This window comes from Bos grunniens, chromosome 12 (genome assembly GCF_055505025.1).
Source record: "Bos grunniens cultivar Pamir isolate PY7600 chromosome 12, Bosgru_T2T1.0, whole genome shotgun sequence".
NCBI classification, from domain to species: Eukaryota; Metazoa; Chordata; class Mammalia; order Artiodactyla; family Bovidae; genus Bos; species Bos grunniens.
In genome coordinates, this window is record NC_141176.1 from 91,650,196 (window position 1) to 91,662,633 (window position 12,438).

A 12,438-nucleotide genomic window follows, 5' to 3' on the forward strand; every position below is an offset into this window, starting at 1 on the left:
CACAAACACCCTGCATGGCCTCTTGCTGGATTTGCAGATGATCTGATTTTAAGGAGAGCATCATTGCAAGCTCCAATATTCTGTCCACCTGATGTGAAGAGCCAACTCATTGGAAAACACTCTGATGTTGGGAAAGATCGAGGGCAGGAGGAGGAGCCAGTGACGGAATGGGATGGTTGGATGGCGTCACCAACTCAATGGTCATGAGTCTAAGCAAACTTGGGAGACGGTGGAGGACAGGGAAGCTGGCGTGCTGCAGTCCGCGGGGCAACAGAGCCAGACACGGCCGAGCAGCTTAGTGCGGCACAGGGATGCAGCAGATAGGATGAAGGGACGCTGCTGCCCCAGCTTGGCGGGTGGTGGCCTCCGCAGGTCCAGCTGGACACTTGATTCAGCCCGACGAGGTCCCAGGACCCACAGCTGCTGGGAGGGTCTGAGTGATGGATTCACCTTCCCCTGGAGGGGAAGGGTTACCCTCCAAGGTAACCAGGGGTGGGGGAGGGTAACCTTGGAGGGTAACCCGCTCCCAAGTGTAGGTTGTGTCTTGCAATATTGGCTCATAATAGTTAAAATCACCATGATGAGAGACAGAGATCAAACACGTGAAAACGGAGAAGAATCCAACGCAGGAAACGAATGACATTTTCGCCACCATTTAAAACATGCTAAACATAGTACTTTATAAATCCCACTAAATGCTTGATGAGGTTCCGAAGCCTCTTTTGAGCTTTCAGATTTAGCAGCAATTTTAGTCCAACCCCATGGAGGAAGCGCTTCCAGCTGTGGTTCAAAGAACCAAAATACAAAGAGTAACGGGCGTCGTGCTGAAATGCTCGCCTTTGTCCTGGCGCCGTGGGATCGCGTGGGAAGCGTCTGCAGCTGAACGAAGCGGGTTGGAGCAGCACGCATGGGTTGGGGGGGGCAGGCGGCAGGGGGCTCTGCACGCAGGCGGGCAAGCACACAGAGGCTCCTTTTTCAGCTTCGTGCTTAAAAATGATTTCAGAGTCGCAGAAGGATTGTGGAAACTAGCCCAGAGAGCTCCCCTTACCCTCCACCTAGCTCCCAGCTAGTTACCACGTGCCACCCCGGCCTGACACGGGGGCACCAGGCGGCCGACCCAGACCTCCTCCCGTGTTCCCGCCGACGGACCCCAGCAGGACCCCACTCTGCGAGAATGTGGGGTCACCCCCCCACACCCATCTGGGGCTGTTCCCCAGCTTTTCATGACCGCACCCTCTGCAGAGTCCTGGGCAGGTGTATTCGGGGATGTCTCTCCCTGCTTTGCGAGAGTGTGGGGTCACCCCCATACACCCATCTGGGGCTGTTCCCCAGCCTTTCGTGACTGCGCCCTCTGCAGAGTCCTGGGCAGGTGTTTTCGGGGATGTCTCTCCCCGCTTTGTGAGAGTGTGGGGTCACCCCCACACACCCATCTGGGGCTATTCCCCAGCCTTTTGTGACCGCGCCCTCTGCTGAGTCCTGTGCAGGTGTTTTCGGGGACGTCTCTCTCTTCGGTTTGTCTGACGCTTTCCCAGGCGTGGATCGAGGTTCTGAGTCTTTGGCAGGAGCGGCTCTGGGGGGCTGCCGTGTCCCTGCCCGCCTCGTCCAGGGTCCGCGGGGTGCATACATCCCACTGCTGGAGACGCTGACCTCCACCTCCTCGCTAAGATCTGTCTCCCCTGAAAAGTGCTGTCTGCCTCTCGTAATTAACAGGTATCTGTGAGACTCTGCAAATGCCTTCTTCCTAATCAGGGTGTCTGGGTATTCAGTACTTACAATGTTGGCTGTATTTGCTTCAAAAATTAAGTTGGAAAAAGGTCTATTACCCCCTGTGTATCCGAAGAAAGATGTACCATAGGACGCATAGTCTTAATAAGAAATGGTCGTTTTCCTAAAGTCAAAAATTTAATGGAAAAACTGTAAGCAGTCCTACTGTCTGAAGTAGAAATGGAGAGGCTCTGGAGACAGTCACTAACGGACTCCGGGTAAGTGAGTTTCAAGTCAGACTCTTGCAGACAGATATCTGCCAGGTGCTACAGATGTCATCAAGACACTGACGCAGATTTAGAGATGAAAGGTAAAAGGCCGTCTGTGGTTCTAGATAAAGAGGTGGGGAAGGACCATGAATATCTGTGGTACCAGAATCATTCTGGTTAACTTGTAACTGTTAACTTAAGCGTTGAACTTAAAGATGAATTACAGAGTTTTCTTTTACACGACACCAGAGCTGTCCAAACGTCATGACCTGTCCTTGGGAAAACAAATGGCTGTCAGAGGAAACGTCTTAACAGATAGCTTTAAAATAATAAGCAACACGTTTAATTTGTAGCTTAAAGATGAAAGTGATTTTTTTTAAATGACCAAGAAAACTACAGCTTTTTGAGAGCAGCTTTTGAGAACAGATGGGCTAAAGTCTCTATTATTGCCCCAAATGATGTATGTCATCTATTAAGATGCTCCTGTCTGCATACTTTATTTTCTGTCTTATTTAACAATCTTCCCCAAAATGATGGGTTGTAATTCCATATGCTAAAAATGTTAATATGTAGTGACTTATGATTAATTTGCAAGAACAACTAATTGACATCAGGGAAGATGGAAATTTACTAGCTGAATTTCAACCAAATGTTTGCATAATTGGTAGATAAGAACTAAAAATGAGTAACATGATTTAGTAAGTCAATTATTCATTGCTATTCAGATGTGCGCTTCTTAGAGGAGTACTTTTTACAAGTTTGAAAGCCATTAGAATCACAAAGTAAACAGCTTAGGATCAGACCTCCACATGCTGTATCAGGAAATGTTAAACTAAGCTTCTCAAAAACAGTGAAGTATGAGGCAGATTCTGTATCACCTGAGCCACCAGGGAAGCCCTCAATCACATTCGGTTCACTTCAGTGCAGTTCAGTTGCTCAGTCGTGTCCGACTCTGTGATCCCATGGACTGCAGCACGCCAGGCCTCCCTGTTCATCAAGTCCCGGAGTTTACCAAACTCACGTCCATTGAGTTGGTGATGCCATCCAACCATCTCATCCTCTGTTGTGCCCTTTTCTTCGCGCCTTCAATCTTTCTCAGTATCAGGGTCTTTTCAGATGAGTCAGTTCTTCACATCAAGTGGCCAAAGTATTGGAGTTTCAGCTTCAGCATCAGTCCTTCCAGTGAATATTCAAGGTTGGTTTCCTTTAGGATGGACTGGTTGGATCTCCTTGCAGTCCAAGGGACTCTCAAGAGTCTTCTCCAACACCACAGTTCAAAGGCATCAATTCTTCGGGGCTCAGCTTTCTTCACAGTCCAACTCTCACATCCATACATGACCACTGGAAAAACCATAGCCTTGACTAGACGAACCTTTGTTGGCAAAGTAATGTCTCTGCTTTTTAACATGCTGTCTAGGTTGGTCATAACTTTCCTTCCAAGGAGTAAGCGTCTTTTAATTTCATGGCTGAAGTCACCATCTGCAGTGATTTTGCAGCCCAGAAAAATAAAGTCTGACACTGTTTCCACTGTTTCCCCATCTATTTCCCATGAAGTGATGGGACCGGATGCCATGATCTTCGTTTTCTGAATGTTGAGCTTGAAGCCAACTTTTTCACTGTCCTCTTTCACTTTCATCAAGAGGCTTTTGAGTTCCTCTTCACTTTCTGCCATAAGGGTGGTGTCATCTGCATATCTGAGGTTATTGATATTTCTCCCAGCAATCTTGATTCCAGCTTGTGTTTCTTCCAGTCCAGCGTTTCTCATGATGTACTCTGCATGTAAGTTAAATAAGCAGGGTGACAATATACAGCCTTGACGAACTCCTTTTCCTATTTGGAACCAGTCTGTTGTTCCATGTCCAGTTCTAACTGTTGATTCCTGACCTGCATACAAATTTCTCAAGAGGCAGATCGGGTGGTCTGTATTCCCATCTCTTTCAGAATTTTCCACAGTTTGTTGTGATCCACACAGTCAAAGGCTTTGGCACAGTCAATAAAGCAGAAATAGATGTTTTTCTGGAACTCTCTTGCTTTTTCCATGATCCAATGAATGTTGGCTATTTGATCTCTGGTTCCTCTGCCTTTTCTAAAACCAGCTTGAACATCTGGAATTTCATGGTTCATGTACTGTTGAAGCCTGGCTTGGAGAATTTTGAGCATTACTTTACTAGCATGTGAGATGAGTGCAATTGTGCAGTAGTTTGAGCATTCTTTGGCATTGCCTTTCTTTGGGATTGGAGGGAAAACTGACCTTTCCCAGTCCTGTGGCCACTGCTGAGTTTTCCAAATTTGCTGGCATATTGAGTGCAGCACTTTCACAGCATCATCTGTCAGGATTTGAAATAGCTCAACTGGAATTCCATCACCTCCACTAGCTTTGTTCGTAGTGATGCTTCTTCCAAAGGCCCACTTGACTTCACATTCCAGGATGTCTGGCTCTAGGTCAGTGATCACACCGGTGTCATTATCTGGGTCATGAAAATCTTTTTTGTATAGTTCTTCTGTATATTCTTGCCACCTCTTCTTAATCTGTCCACTAAAATATTATCATGTAGAATGGTATTGTTTTAGGGAGGATAAAAAGGTTTTCTGTAGGATAAATAAAATAACTCACAATTATTCTAGGGCACTGTTTGTTTAATCTTTAACTCATACTTTAAGCATTTTTATGGTTGTGCAGATTTTTAAATATAAGTAATACGGGGACTTTCCTGGTGGTCTGGTGGCTAAGACTTGTTACTCCCAATGCAGGAGGCCTGGGTTCGATCCCTTGTTGGGAAACAGCCCACCTGCTGCAAGTAAGACCCAGCACAGACAAATCTTAAAAAATAAATATACTTTAAAAGATTTAAACAATATGTAAGTAGGATGTTAGCACGGCCGTTCTTACATGTGGCTTAAAAATACATAGTTATGTATGGAGGGTTTGCTCAGCTCTTTTCACCTCTGGGGATATGAGGTCAAAAGTGTCCACAGTTCGCTGCTCTGAATCCAAGCCGAGCTTGGACCTCAGAGCGAATCTGGGGCAAGTTCCTAACCTTCCCTGGGTGCTGGTTTCTTTGTAAATTTGAGTGAAATCCCAGCTTGGCTTGGTTGTCCAGGAAACCGAAGGGGCAGAGTCGGTGCCTAGAGCACAGGACCCCTCCTGCCTCTGTTCCCTGCCCCTCCAGCTCCCCTGTCGGTGCCGCAGGAAGAGTCCCACTCCGTCTCTGCAACCTAACCCTCACGTACACGGAGATGTTTTCATCATCCACAATATTTTTCTTTCTGCAGCTGTTCTTGTTCAGGAGCAACAAAGATAAGTAAACAGGTGCGTCCTATTCTGAGCATCACAGGGGCTGTGGCCTGCTCTGGGGCGCTAACGCCCGCCTCCACTCAGGTGCCCAGACACACCTGCCCACTGCTTTTGAGAACACTTTGTATCCCTTGGCCCCGCCGAGTGGCATGTGGGATCTTAGTTTCCCGAGGGATGGAACTGCTGCCGTCGCGCTGGAAGGGAGTGGTCTTACCCACTGGACCACTGGGGAAGGCCCCGTGCAGTTGTGTTTTTTAAGATTTTTCGATATGGACCACTTTTTAAACTCTTTATTGAACTTGTTACAATATTGCTTCATTTTTATGTTTTGGTTTTTGGCCGCCAGGCATGTGGGATCTTAGGTCCCTGACCAAGAATCGAACCCCCTGCCCTCTGCACTGGAAGGCTGAGTCTTAACCATTGCACTGCCAGGGAAGTTCCCCCCACCCCCATGCACTTTTATAGGTGAGTCTGGCTCCACGCAGAAAGACAAGGTGGGCATGGCTCCAGAGGGCACATGAAACTGGACACACATCCAGCCCTGGCACGGCTGCCCCGAGTGGCTCTGAGCTTTGGCTGTGCCGGGACCTGGCATGGAACTGGGCCCCCAGGCGTAGGCAGGACGGTCAAGGCTCTGCATGGCCGCCTTGATTGCCGGGCTGACCCCGTCCTCCTGCCTCCCCTCTGCTTTTCTGATATCTTCTGGGGCACAGAGGATGCCGTCGTGATCAGGGTGTGTGAGTAGCTAGCTCCTTCATCGGCAGTTTCGCCACTAAAAGACCTCATTAAGCGAAGCATCTGAGAGTGACCAAATGGAATTATTAGCTTCGGGGAGTTCCAGTTTGGTCTGTATTAGACCATGACCGGAGAAGTTCTCGCCAACGACAAGCCGAGGGCTTGCGTTTCCCTCTGAAAAACTGACTTTTAGGCGGCAGCCGTGGTGCTCTTTCCAAGGAACTGCTGTGTGATACCATGTGAACTGCAGCAATTTTCCAAGTGAACGCATGTGGAAGCAGGAGTGCTTGGTGGGCGGGGATTCTTTGGACAGAGACACGGAAGAAAATGTGCCCTAAAAATAAAGCCCAGAAAGAGAACCTCAGTTTCCAACTGGAGGTCCCCCGAAGCGTGGCTCAGGAGTTGTGCTGATTCTCCAAGGCCTCTCCCGGGAAGGCGGTGGAGGAGGAGCTGAGCTTCCTCTCCGCGTGCGTCCGAGCCCCTGCCTCTCCTCCGTCCCAGGCTGTGCGGTGACCCCTGCAGTTTTACTGGTGCTTTCCAGCCCAGTCGGCCCGGCCCTCCAGGGCACGCTGAGCTGGCAGGATCCGCGGGCAGGACCCACGTGTGGATGGCCCACTCTTGTGCCCTGTTACGCTCGCGCACAAGGTGCGGCTGGGAAAACAGCAAGGAGACGGGGTGTCTCCCTTCTGCAGCGCGAGCCCCTGAGAGGCCTCGCGGGGTCCCCGGTGAACAGACGAACCCTGCAGGGCAGCGATGGAAACTCCCGACCGCGTGTCACCGCGATGAGAACTGGGGGTGGTCACACCAAAACCCGCTCTGCCTTTCCCTGAGGCTGCAGAGAGGCAGCAGGTCACAGTGCCCAGCATGGCCAGGGGGATGGCTGAGCAGTGTCTTGAAGGAAGCGGTGTCCCCCGACCAAACGTTGTTTGTGAAAGCCGACTAACGGCGATAATCCAACCACTGTCCGTGGGCTGCTTCAATAAACATTGGTGTAATCGAACAATAAAATATATAAAGCATTTCAAATAATGAAGATGCTCTACGTGTACTGCAATGAAACAGCTTCCAATACTTCAGGTGAGGCAGTGGGGTTGGCATGCTCTCCTTTGTATGAAATAGATTGTACACACATGTACAGACACTGATCGCACACATGTATGGACACTAATTCCACACACATGTACAAACACTGGTTGCACACGTGTGTACACAGATCACACGCGTGTAGACATTGATCGCACACATGTGTACAGACACTGATTGCACACGCGTGTACAGACACTGTGATATTGAATGGTTTGCCTTGGAAACGAACAGAGATCATTCTGTCGTTTTTGAGATTGCATCCAAGTACTGCATTTCGGACTCTTTTGTTGACCATGATGGCTACTCCATTTCTTCTGAGGGATTCCTGCCCGCAGTAGTAGATATAATGGTCATCTGAGTTAAATTCACCCATTCCAGTCCATTTCAGTTCGCTGATTCCTAGAATGTCGACATTCACTCTTGCCATCTCTTGTTTGACCACTTCCAATTTGCCTTGATTCATGGACCTGACATTCCAGGTTCCTATGCAATATTGCTCTTTACAGCAGCGGACCTTGCTTCTGTCACCAGTCACATCCACAGCTGGGTATTCTTTTTGCTTTGGCTCCATCCCTTCATTCTTTCTGGAGTTATTTCTCCACTGATCTCCAGTAGCATATTGGGCACCTACTGACCTGGGGAGTTTCTCTTTCAGTATCCTATCATTTTGCCTTTTCATACTGTTCATGGGGTTCTCAAGGCAAGAATACTGAAGTGGTTTGCCATTCCCTTCTCCAGTGGATCACATTCTGTCAGACCTCTCCACCATGACCCGCCCGTCTTGGGTTGCCCCAAACGGCATGGCTTAGTTTCATTGAGTTAGACAAGGCTGTGGTCCTAGTGTGATTAGATTGACTAGTTTTCTGTGAGTATGGTTTCAGTGTGTTTGCCCTCTGATGCCCTCTTGCAACACCTACCGTCTTACTTGGGTTTCTCTTACCTTGGGCGTGGGGTATCTCTTCACGGCTGCTCCAGCAAAGCGCAGCCATTGCTCCTTACCTTGGACGAGGGGGATCTCCTCACCGCCGCCCTTCCTGAACTTCAATGTGGGATAGTGCCTCTAGGCCCTCCTGCGCCCATTCAGCCACGGCTCCTTGGACGTGGGGTCGGTCCTCCTGGCCACCGCCCCTCGCCTCGGTGGAGCAGTTGCTCCTCCCCGCCGCCGCCCTTGGCCTCCAACTTAGGGGCGTGGGGTATCTCCTCCTGGCCGCCGCCCCTGACCTCGGACGTGGGGGTGGCTCCTCTCGGCCGTGCTATGGTGCGCCATGTCGCAGCCACCTGAGCTAGTAATCCAAGTCTATGCCCCAACCAGTAACGCTGAAGAAGCTGAAGTTGAACAGTTCTGTGAAGACCTACAAGACCTTTTAGAACTAACACCCCAAAAAGATGTCCTTTTCATTATAGGGGACTGGAATGCAAAAGTAGGAAGTCAAGAAACACCTGGAGTAACAGGCAAATTTGGCCTTGGAATACGGAATGAAGCAGGGCAAAGACTAATAGAGTTTTGCCAAGAAAATGCACTGGTCATAACAAACACCCTCTTCCAACAACACAAGAGAAGACTCTACACATGGACATAACCAGACAGTCAACACTGAAATCAGATTGATTATATTCTTTGCAGCCAAAGATGGAGAAGGTCTATACAGTCAGCAAAAACAAGACCAGGAGCTGACTGTGGCTCAGACCATGAACTCCTTATTGCCAAATTCAGACTTAAATTGAAGAAAGTAGGGAAAACCACTAGATCATTCAGGTATGACCTAAATCAAATCCCTTATGATTATACAGTGGAAGTGAGAAATAGATTTAAGGGATTAGATCTGATAGATAGAGTGCCTGATGAACTATGGAATGAGGTTCGTGACATTGTACAGGAGACAGGGATCAAGACCATTCCCATAGAAAAGAAATGCAAAAAAGCAAAATGGCTGTCTGGGGAGGCCTTACAAATAGCTGTGAAAAGAAGAGAAGTGAAAAGCAAAGGAGAAAAGGAAAGATATAAACATCTGAATGCAGAGTTCCAAAGAATAGCAAGAACAGATAAGAAAGCCTTCTTCAGCGATCAGTGCAAAGAAATAGAGGAAAACAACAGAATGAGAAAGACTAGGGATCTCTTCAAGAAAATCAGAGATACCAAAGGAACATTTCATGCAAAGATGGGCTCGATAAAGGACAGAAATGGTATGGACCTAACAGAAGCAGAAGATATTAAGAAGAGATGGCAAAAATACACAGAAGAACTGTACAAAAAAGATCTTCACGACCCAGATAATCATGATGGTGTGATCACTGACCTAGAGCCAGACATCCTGGAATGTGAAGTCAAGTGGGCCTTAGAAAGCATCACTACGAACAAAGCTAGTGGAGGTGATGGAATTCCAGTTGAGCTCTTTCAAATCCTGAAAGATGATGCTGTGAAAGTGCTGCACTCAATATGCCAGCAAATTTGGAAAACTCAGCAGTGGCCACAGGACTGGAAAAGGTCAGTTTTCACTCCAATCCCAAAGAAAGGCAATGCCAAAGAATGCTCAAACTACCGCACAATTGCACTCATCTCACACGCTAGTAAAGTAATGCTCAAAATCCTCCAAGCCAGGCTTCAGTAATATGTGAACCATGAACTTCCTGATGTTCAAGCTGGTTTTAGAAAAGGCAGAGGAACCAGAGATCAAATTGCCAACATCCGCTGGATCATGGAAAAAGCAAGAGAGTTCCAGAAAAACATCTATTTCTGCTTTATTGACTATGCCAAAGCCTTTGACCCTGTGGATCACAATAAACTGTGGAAAATTCTGAAAGAAATAGGAATACCAGACCACCTGATCTGCCTCTTGAGAAATTTGTATGCAGGTCAGGAAGCAACAGTTAGAACTGGACATGGAACAACAGACTGGTTCCAAATAGGAAAAGGAGTTCGTCAAGGCTGTATATTGTCACCCTGCTTATTTAACTTATATGCAGAGTACATCATGAGAAACGCTGAACTGGAAGAAACACAAGCTGAAATCAAGATTGCTGGGAGAAATATCAATAACCTCAGATATGCAGATGACACCACCCTTATGGCAGAAAGTGAAGAGGAACTCAAAAGCCTCTTGATGAAAGTGAAAGTGGAGAGTGAAAAAGTTGGCTTCAAGCTCAACGTTCAGAAAACGAAGATCATGGCATCCGGTCCCATCACTTCATGGGAAATAGATGGGGAAACAGTGGAAACAGTGTCAGACTTTATTTTGGGGGGCTCCAAAATCACTGCAGATGGTGACTGCAGCCATGAAATTAAGACGCTTACTCCTTGGAAGGAAAGTTATGACCAACCTAGATAGCATATTCAAAAGCAGAGACATTACTTTGCCAACAAAGGTTCGTCTGGTCAAGGCTATGGTTTTTCCAGTGGTCATGTATGGATGTGAGAGTTGGACTGTGAAGAAGGCTGAGCGCCGAAGAATTGATGCTTTTGAACTGTGGTGTTGGAGAAGACTCTTGAGAGTCCCTTGGACTGCAAGGAGATCCAACCAGTCCATTCTGAAGGAGATCAGCCCTGGGATTTCTTTGGTAAGAATGATGCTGAAGCTGAAACTCCAGTACTTTGGCCACCTCATGCAAAGAGTTGACTCACCGGAAAAGACTCTGATGCTGGGAGGGATTGGGAGCAGGAGGCGAAAGGGACGAGAGAGGATGAGATGGCTGGATGGCATCACTGACTCGATGGATGTGAGTCTCAGTGAACTCCGGGAGTTGGTGATGGACAGGGAGGCCTGGCGTGCTGCGATTCATGGGGTCGCAAAGAGTCGGACACGACTGAGTGACTGATCTGATCTGTATAGACACTGATTGCACACGTGTGTACAGACACTGATTGCACATGCGTGTATAGACACTGATTGCACACACGTGTACAGACACTGATTGCACATGTGTGTACAGACACTGATTGCACTCTGTACAGACACTGATTGCACATGTGTACAGACACTGATTGCACACACGTGTATAGACACTGATTGCACACGCGTGGTGTGCAATCACAGACACTAGGTATGTAGACGCACGTAACTCTGCACAGACTACATGACACCCGTGGTGCCACAAACCTGGCAACAGCACTTGTCTCTGGATGGAAGGACAGGAGCCGGAGGAAGCCTGATGCTCCTGTCACGCACGCAGAGAAGTTCACAAACATGGAGTGAAGTAGAATGATTTAAAATCACTCCATCTTCCTTTCGGCCGTGTTTACTAACCACCCCCACGGCTCGCCCTGCGTGAGGTGCTGCGGTGAGACGGAGAGCGAGACGCACCAGGGTCACAGCGAGAGTCAGGCCCGGAGGAGAGGTGGGGACGTGGGTGGCGGGCTTCCCCGCGCAGCCTGGAGCCCAACGTGGTCCAGCCTGGGGCTCCCAGGACGCTGCTCCCCGAGGGGCTGCGGGCTCCAGGGGCTGTTGGGAAGCCCAGGGCTGGCTGGGGGCTGTGTCCACGGGGTCCTGGCGCTTGTTGGGTCCATGCTGCCGTCTGCTGGCGCAAGCATCCACACCACTCTGCCTTCAGGGAGCTCAGCCTCTGGCCTCAGTTAAATGCAGAGTTTCCCAGAGCAGGGTGGGAGAAGCTCTGTCCGCTCGTGTCTGCCTGGGACAGTCAGGATAGGTGGTCAGGATGGCTGGTCAGGGTGGACAGTCAGGATGGACAGTGAAGGATGGACAGTGCAGGAGGCTGGGGCGTGGGTCCTCCGGGCTGACAGAACTCTCTGGTTAACAGCAGGGCTCCATTGTGGGCACTGACAGCCCATTTGCAAAGCACCTTAGCTGGAATGATTCTGATTCACTCTGCTGCCTCAGAGGCACCTCAGCGCTGAGGGTCACACTAGAAGCCCATCGTGGTTTCAGGGGAGGACAGATTAAGTACTGAAATATTTGCCAGGAAGTGGGGCCTCTGGCCTCCGAATTCCCCCTGTGCCTGGGGGGTGGCCCTTCACCAGAGGGCGTCCCTGAGCTTGGACGGCGGATTCCTTGGAAGAGGGTACTAGGCAGGAAGGTCTCCAAGAAGAGATAGGCTGCGAGTGTCAGACTTTTTTATCTCTCTCTTGAATGGCAGGAGGAGACAAACTACAAGTGTCAGATTTTCCCTTCTCTATGCAAATTTAAAAAGAGGTTTCTCTTAAAATTCTGTGTTGCTATGATGACATCTGGTTCCACCTGAACTGAACTTTTCTCAAACCTTGAGCTAACCCATGCATTTTTCTTACAGAAATGTTTGTCTTGAGCTATGTTAAAGAACTATGTGTTCACCCCAGACTCTGTCTTTCTTCCTGTCTGTTCTGCTTAAGACTCGGAACCGATAAGGGCTCAGCAAACC